Genomic DNA, 7,586 nt, shown 5'->3' with positions numbered 1-7,586 from the left:
AGCGGGAAGTATAGGTGGCATTTGCGAGAACCTTCTTGTGTAATGCTGTCTCAGGCAGTGCTCCCCTCGCCTTAGAGGGTTGTATTCTCTCCCATTTCTCCCATTTGGCTCAGTACTTCCGGGTATCTGTGAGCAGATGCTTGGAAAACTCTTAAATGGTAAGTGCAGTAAGTGCACACGTTAAGCTTTGCGCACTTTCTAAAAATCCACATAAGTGGTAAGTGTGCACGTTATGCTTTGTGCACTTTCTGAAATCCAGATGCTTGGAAAACTCTTAAATCCATACTATGGTAAGTGCCCACGTTAAGCTTTGCGAACTTTCTAAAAATCCACATAAGTGGTAAGTGTGCACGTTATGCTTTGCCCACTTTTCTAAAATCCTGTATTGTTAGGGTTTCGCTTTATTGACCTCGTTCCCTTTCTCTGAGTACCCCGGTCCCCGGTACCTTGGGCTCCACTCAACTAGTGTGTCTCTGTCGACACACTCTGGAAGCATCTCACCATTGACCAGTGAGGGTTATTGTGAGTATGGTGCTTTCTTTCGGGAGCACCTGGAACCAGCAGCATCAGGCGAACTAGGCCCTTCCTCTGCCTCTCTGATGCGCTGAGTTTTTTGGCTAGCTTGCAGTACACTTACCCTTCTGATTTTGACAATCGCTCTGTAGGTCGAGTCCCCCTCTCGCTGAGAGCTGGGTTTGTGCTCCCTCAGCTAAGGGAGAAACATCCCTCAAAAGGTGTTTTCGTGTTTTTTGTCTTGTGAGTCGCATTGTTTTTGCACGTATTCGTCGCGTCTATCTGTCTCTAAGCGCGCATATAGTCGTGAGTTTCTGCTCGATGTCGGCAGAACCACATTTTTAGAGTTATAAGTAACCGGAAAAGATTTTTTTTTTTTTTTTTTTTTTTTTCCAAATTAATATAAATATATTTATTGTACATATAAAATATACATTTACACATAAAAGTCTGCATGCCTTACCTCTGCCTGTTCATTTATGACAACAACTGCAGTAATGTTTTTTTTTTTTTTTTTTATAATCTATATATTATAAGAAAAAAATCTATATCCATGTGACCATTTTCCCAAATGTATGCCTTAAACACTGTCCTTTAATTAGATCAGACCTGATCAGTGGGCCTAGTCATAAATCCTAAATCTAATTCAGCCACAATTAACAGACCTGCCACATCAACTACCCATTAACTGTTGCATTAAGAACCAACAAGGAAACCGGAGGAAGTTGGGCAGATGTTGGGGGCTCTGGCGGCTTTTTCATGTACAAGCGAATGACGGAATGAACATAAAGATGAAACGTATCACCGTGAGGTCATGCTAGCCTTTCCTTCATTTTATTGATAATTGCACACAGCCCGGAAAAGGTCAGTAAAGAGCATGCAATAAGAAAACAACTTGTGTAATTTGAATTAAAAGGCACAAATAAAAGTGAAACAAACATATTGCATATTATAACACTAATCTATACCAACAAAGTGTCAAACACAGTATCTTCTTACTTAAATAAACTAATACATAATGCATATACTGCTTTATCAGCACAATTTATTGGCCTGATGACTTTTCTGTGAAGCGGATCTATAAAGTTCTCATCTCATGTGTTCTAAACCATATAAAAGGTTGAAGGAAATTAAATGGCAAAGCCTGCAGGATCAATAAACACATTGTTTGCCACTGTTCGCTCATCTGCTGAGAGCTGTCCTGCAGGGCTAGCCACAGGGCTAAACCGCTCACATGTATAATGAGTGAGACTTTTTCTAGGTTGTTAAATCCAGAAGACCCGTTTTTGAAAGAGAAAGCACTGACCAAATTTTCTGCTTAATTAAATTTAACATCCATTCATCCCCACGTGAGAAAAAAGGCTTTGACATAATAAAAAAAAGAGAGCGGAAAGCAAAAGATGAGAGCTCATGAAAATTTACAGCGTGATATTTCAGCTCATACTACGCTCTTTGCCTACTACGCTCGCCTTGTTGAGTTGTTACAAAGGTTTTAGCATTAGCGGGTGATTTTAAATCAAGTAAATGTAAAGAAATTGCTTTGTATTCATACAATGATCAGAGGAGTTCTATTTTCTGTGGAAGAATGCATGCATGGGATAAGGTTTAGAAATCAAATTTTATTGATTCTGATTAATGATAATTGAGTAGGAAGGTGGGTCGTTTTGATTAAAGTGAGATTGCTCTAGAATGTCATCCAGTAAGAGTAAGAAATTTCCCTCAAGCTAAAAAACCATTATTACAACCCGATTGCGATGAGAGTTAATTCCCCCTGCAATCACAAGACTTTCAATGCATGAGCCACTTCAGAGAAATGAAGTTGTTTTAGAGTTATATTTAATTTGCCTTCAATTAAGGATTCATCTATCAAGCGAAACCTGTAAATTTGACAAAATGTAGGCTGGGGTAATTTAGTTTATTTGATTTAACGCTTCAAACAGGCTCTCTACAAGATTTCCCAGTTGAAAGCATGATGCTTTGAAGTTCAAGCTCCTCCACTCAACACTGTATATTATATATATATATATATATATTGTATTGTCTAATCCAATCATCTAGAGCATCTATAAAGATTCAATTGGTGACAAAAGGGGAAAAAAATATTAATTCACTAAATACATTTAAAAAGAAAGAACTGATACAGTAGATAGATAGATAGATAGATAGATAGACAGATAGACAGATAGATAGATAGATAGATAGATAGATTGTTTTAAATGTGCTTAAACATAACATTCCTAATATTAGATGTATTCTTTTTTTGTTTTGTTTTTGGTTTCTCACACAAATCACAAATCTTCCCTACCTTGAACACCAATGGATGTTCTATATAACAATTATGAAACAATAAAATCAAGGAAATTATGTAAGCAAACCATATAATGCACTCATACAGCTCATACACAATGAAGTCCATCAGAAAAAGCAATTTAAGACAGATTATAAAATGGAAAGCCAGAAACTGAAGAAGAGATATGATACACATAATAGCATGCACTATTCATAAATCTGGCATGAATGGAGAGAATATAAACCCTTGTTGAAAAAGCTCATCACGTCTCAAGTAGAGCAGCATTTGAAATATAGTGATGCAGCATTGTGTTTGGGGATGCTTGTTTACAACTGGGACTGGGAAATTCATCGAGATAGAAGGAAGAATTGATGGATGCAGAAAAAAACCTGGAGGAAATAGCGCTGCAGTCCCACGAGCGCATGCACTTGGAAAACGATTCATCTTCCAGCAGAGCAGCCACATACAGCTAAAGTCACTACGGAGTAGTTTAAAATCAAAGAGGTTAACATCCTATACTGACCCAGTCAAATCCCACACCTCAGTCCAACTGATTGACCTCAGAAATTGTTGTTCATAAATAGTCCCCATCCAACTTACCAAAAGCAATTCTGTCAAGATAAAAAATAATAATAATAATAAAACTGGTGAGTAAATGCTACAGATGTTAATCAAAGATAGCTTTCATTATTATTATTATTATTATTATTATTATTATTATTATTATTATATAGAGTCTGTAAGCAACCACATAAAAAATGCACCATACAAACAAATAAATACATACATTCAGGTATGATTTTAAATATGTTTCATAATATACAAAAACACAGCTAAAACGAATTGCTCATACAGATGTTTAAATATATTTACATAAAATGTTTTGTTTATTTTTTGACGACATATTTTATCTAAATATTTTATTTTGAAAAGGGTATTTATTTATTTATTTATTTATGTATTTATCTATCTATCTATCTATCTATCTATCTATCTGTCTGTCTGTCTGTCTGTCCGTCCTTCCGTCCACCCATCCATCCATCCATATTTTAAATGTTTAAATGTTCTTGCCCCTTCAAATACATTTTGTAATATATTCGTGCATTTAATATAGTATAAATATCTGAAATAATGACATAAGCACAAATGTCAGGGCATGTCAAACATCTTCAGGATACAAATCAAATAAACACCCAAGGATTAAACTAAATATATTTAGCATAGATTTGAAATTTTGATTATATTTTTTAAATATATATTTTGAATATTTCAGTCATATATTATACTGCATATTATATATTTGGTATATATATATTTGGTATATATATATATATATATATATATATTCTCACTTTATGTGAAAAAAAGTATTTAGCAACTGCTTGGCAATGGCCTTGCAACCATACAAAACAACCTGACATTGTGATGGCAACTTTTGCACATGGGAAGCATGAAGAAAATGGAAAAATCTTGTAATGCCCAAAATTTCCATATCATTTACAGTTTTGTCTGTTAGGTTGGCAGCATCAAGATCATCAAGTCTTTTTATGATAGGCACTAATTTGTATCACAAAATAAGACAGGATGCATTCAGTGTTCCCCATTAATGAGAAGATGTGATCCAGCCAGTGAAAAGAAAAACTTGTGCCCCATTATAAACAAAATGAGCCGCTCGGCCGTGTTGGACTCATTCTCTGCTCTTTCAACTACTGTGTGTCTTCATAACGTGCACCTGTATGTCCTGGCAGGATCCCTCTTCAGATTCATAACAGAGGATTTTCTCATCCGCAACTGACTGTACAAATCCAGCCTTTTATACTGACATCATTATTTTTCCAGTCGGTCAGTTTTACAAGACAGAATCAGGAACACTGGGCCAGTCCACCTGCAAAATGATGCAAATGAAGTAGAGAGAGGCGGAAACGATAAAAAAAACTCACAGGTGTTTCTTTGTTAAAACTCATTAGCGATGTAACAACTGATAATTAAGGTCACATTGTAGATCTACAGTCAGAGGAGTGTTAATGCATTTATCATGTGATTTACTGTTATTGTTTTGTTAGTTTTCTATTAGATTTCAGAGTACACTTTAATTTTGAAGTAATTTTGTTGTCTGTTTTTGTAATTTTATTAGTTTTTTATTTATCTATATAATAAACATTGTTTTTGTAAATTAGTTTTATCTTCTTTAGTTTTAATTATTTCAGTACTTCAGCTACAAATAAACGAAAATGAGAAATGTTTACTTGGCAAATAGCTGAAATAAAGTAAGTTTTTAACCTTCAGGAACTCGAGCTGCGTCGAAACGCTTTGGGAACACCTTCAGCGTGACCACGCTCTGAATCACATTTGCAATCAGTCCAATAGATGGGCGAGACGTCACGGGCGGGTGACGTAATGACCAGGAAGCTATAAAAGCATGTGCGGTGGAACTGGCATCAGCTTTCTGTCATTCAGCAAGCGCTCTGTGTGTTTGTGAGTCTTATTTAGTGTTGTTTGCCCAAAACCAAATAACTCCACTATGTCTAAAGCTCACACAAAGACTAAGCACTCAAAGGGCGAGAGCAAGCCGCATTATAGTCTGTGCGTGGCTTGCTTGGGAGCGAAGCACGCAGAGTCGGCTCAGTCGAGGGACTGCCCGCATTGCAAGCTTCTTCCATTGCATACGCGTCGCTCCCGGGAAGGCTCTCTTCGAGGAGGGAGCCTTCGCCAGCGTTCCTCGCTGTGCTGGCCCCGCTTCTGCCGAGGTGGAGCAACGGCTGCACTTGTGGGGTTCGCAGATGGATCTGGTGGAGGGAATGGAGACGGGCGAGTCCCTATCTTCTTCCTCACCCACCAGATCCAGCGCCCAATCTCTGGGATCGGAAGCCCGCTCTGTGGTTACTTCCCCCCAGGTAGAGGGCTCGACACTCCGCCTGTCTTCCTCCGAGAAGGTTGACGTGGAGGGCGTCGATGAGGTTTCGCCCCCTCAGTCGCCCCAGTATGAGGAACTAGTGGAGGTGGTTACTCGTGCCATGGCCAAGTTGAACATTGATTGGCCCGCCAAGAAACAGGCTGAGCCGCAGAAAAGCAAGTTTGATGAACGCTTTCTGCAGTCGAGGCTGACACCTCCATGCCAGAGCCTGCTTTTTTTCCCCGACCTCCACACCGAGGTGGAACACCCCTCACGCTCGTCAGGTTCTATGGCCTAGATATGCAAGCTACTCTTCTGTTCTCTCGCCTTAGCTTCCACACTGGGCAGGGATTTGTAAGTCTGGCAGCGTGGGCATTCTCGTTCCCAAAGCGTTTTGACGCAGCTCGAGTTCCTGAAGGGGAACGTCTTCAGGTTACGCATGTAACCATGGTTCCCCCGAAGGGAACGAGATGCTGCGTCTCTGTGCCATACTTCCGGCATCCCTGTGAGCGCTTGCTTCATTCCTAGAAGCTGACGCCGGTTCCACCGCACATGCTTTTATAGCTTCCTAGTCATTACGTCACCCGCCCGTGACGTCTCACCCATCTGTTGGACTGATTACACATGTGATTCAGAGCGTGGTCACGCTGAAGGCATTCCCAAAGCGTAACCTGAAGACGTTTTTTTTTTATATTTTACTTGATTTAATTTTATATTTAAAGTTTTATTTCAAGTTCAACTCTGACTGAATGAGCTTTGCATTATTTTGCTCTGTTTAGCTCTGATTTACAGTTTTGGGGAATAACTACATAAAAGTAGCAACTCTTCTATAGTGCCACATGAATTTCTATTAGGCCACTTTGACAAAATCCCATGTAATCGTGCAACAATAAGTTGATCCCTGCTGTTGCAGTGTTACTGTCTCTAGTAGCACCGTCCATGATCCATGATCTTCTTAAACTCCAGGCTCTGACTGAAGAAGTCCTGCTTTTTCAGTAAAGCAGCTCGATGTTGTGGTAATCTGATAATTTTCCACGTTAATCCATGCGTGCAGTTCACATAATCGGCCTAATGATTTCATGCGGTTTGGATTGCCTGTCAAAGATGAACTTCAAACAAAGGGTTGGGTGTCTAGTACACCTTTTTTGAACCCTGGAGGTTGATTATGGCACTGCAGTGGACACATGTTCCTCTCTGTGCTTTGGAAACATCAGAGAGAGAAACAGTACTTCTATGATGAAAATAAAGGAGTGTGTTGAGGAATAAATGTAAAAAAAAATAAAATAAAAAAAAAACTAACACCATACTGTCTACAATAAGAATTAGGCTCTCATGTGAGAATTTTGCTGCAGTATTTTGCATGGCTAATAAGTAGTTGAAAGAATTTCTAACTAAAATAATTCTCAATTAAAATGTTTATCCTTATGATATGCATCACAGATTATTTGTAGAAACAAATTAATTATATTATGTTTGTTGTTTTTAATTCAAGTTTATTTAAATGTGATCTTTAAACGTTCCACCAGGGGGTGCCAGAGTGCAGGAAAAGAGCAACCTTTATTTCATTAATTCTGACAAAGGTCAAAGCATTTTATATATATATATATATATATATATATATATAATCCTTCATTGATTAAAACTGATTGGATTGCTTGCTATGCAGGCAAAAAATATTAGTAATAATTATTTTTTTTAAAAGGCACAATGTACTGTATTAAAATGAAATGATTTTCTACATTGTCCTCATTTGTAAATCGCTTTGGATAAAAGCATCTGCTAAATGACTAAATGTAAATGTAAATGTATTGAGTTTGAATTGTGCTCTGCAATGGGTTATGTTTTAGGGTTAACAGAAATATTCATAAAATTATGGATAATAACATTATG

The sequence above is a fragment of the Sinocyclocheilus anshuiensis genome, unplaced genomic scaffold (assembly GCF_001515605.1).
Source record: "Sinocyclocheilus anshuiensis isolate Anshui unplaced genomic scaffold, SAMN03320099.WGS_v1.1 scaffold676, whole genome shotgun sequence".
Taxonomy (NCBI): domain Eukaryota; kingdom Metazoa; phylum Chordata; class Actinopteri; order Cypriniformes; family Cyprinidae; genus Sinocyclocheilus; species Sinocyclocheilus anshuiensis.
The sequence above is the reverse complement of the archived record's forward strand: the minus strand, read 5'-3'. Positions refer to the sequence as shown.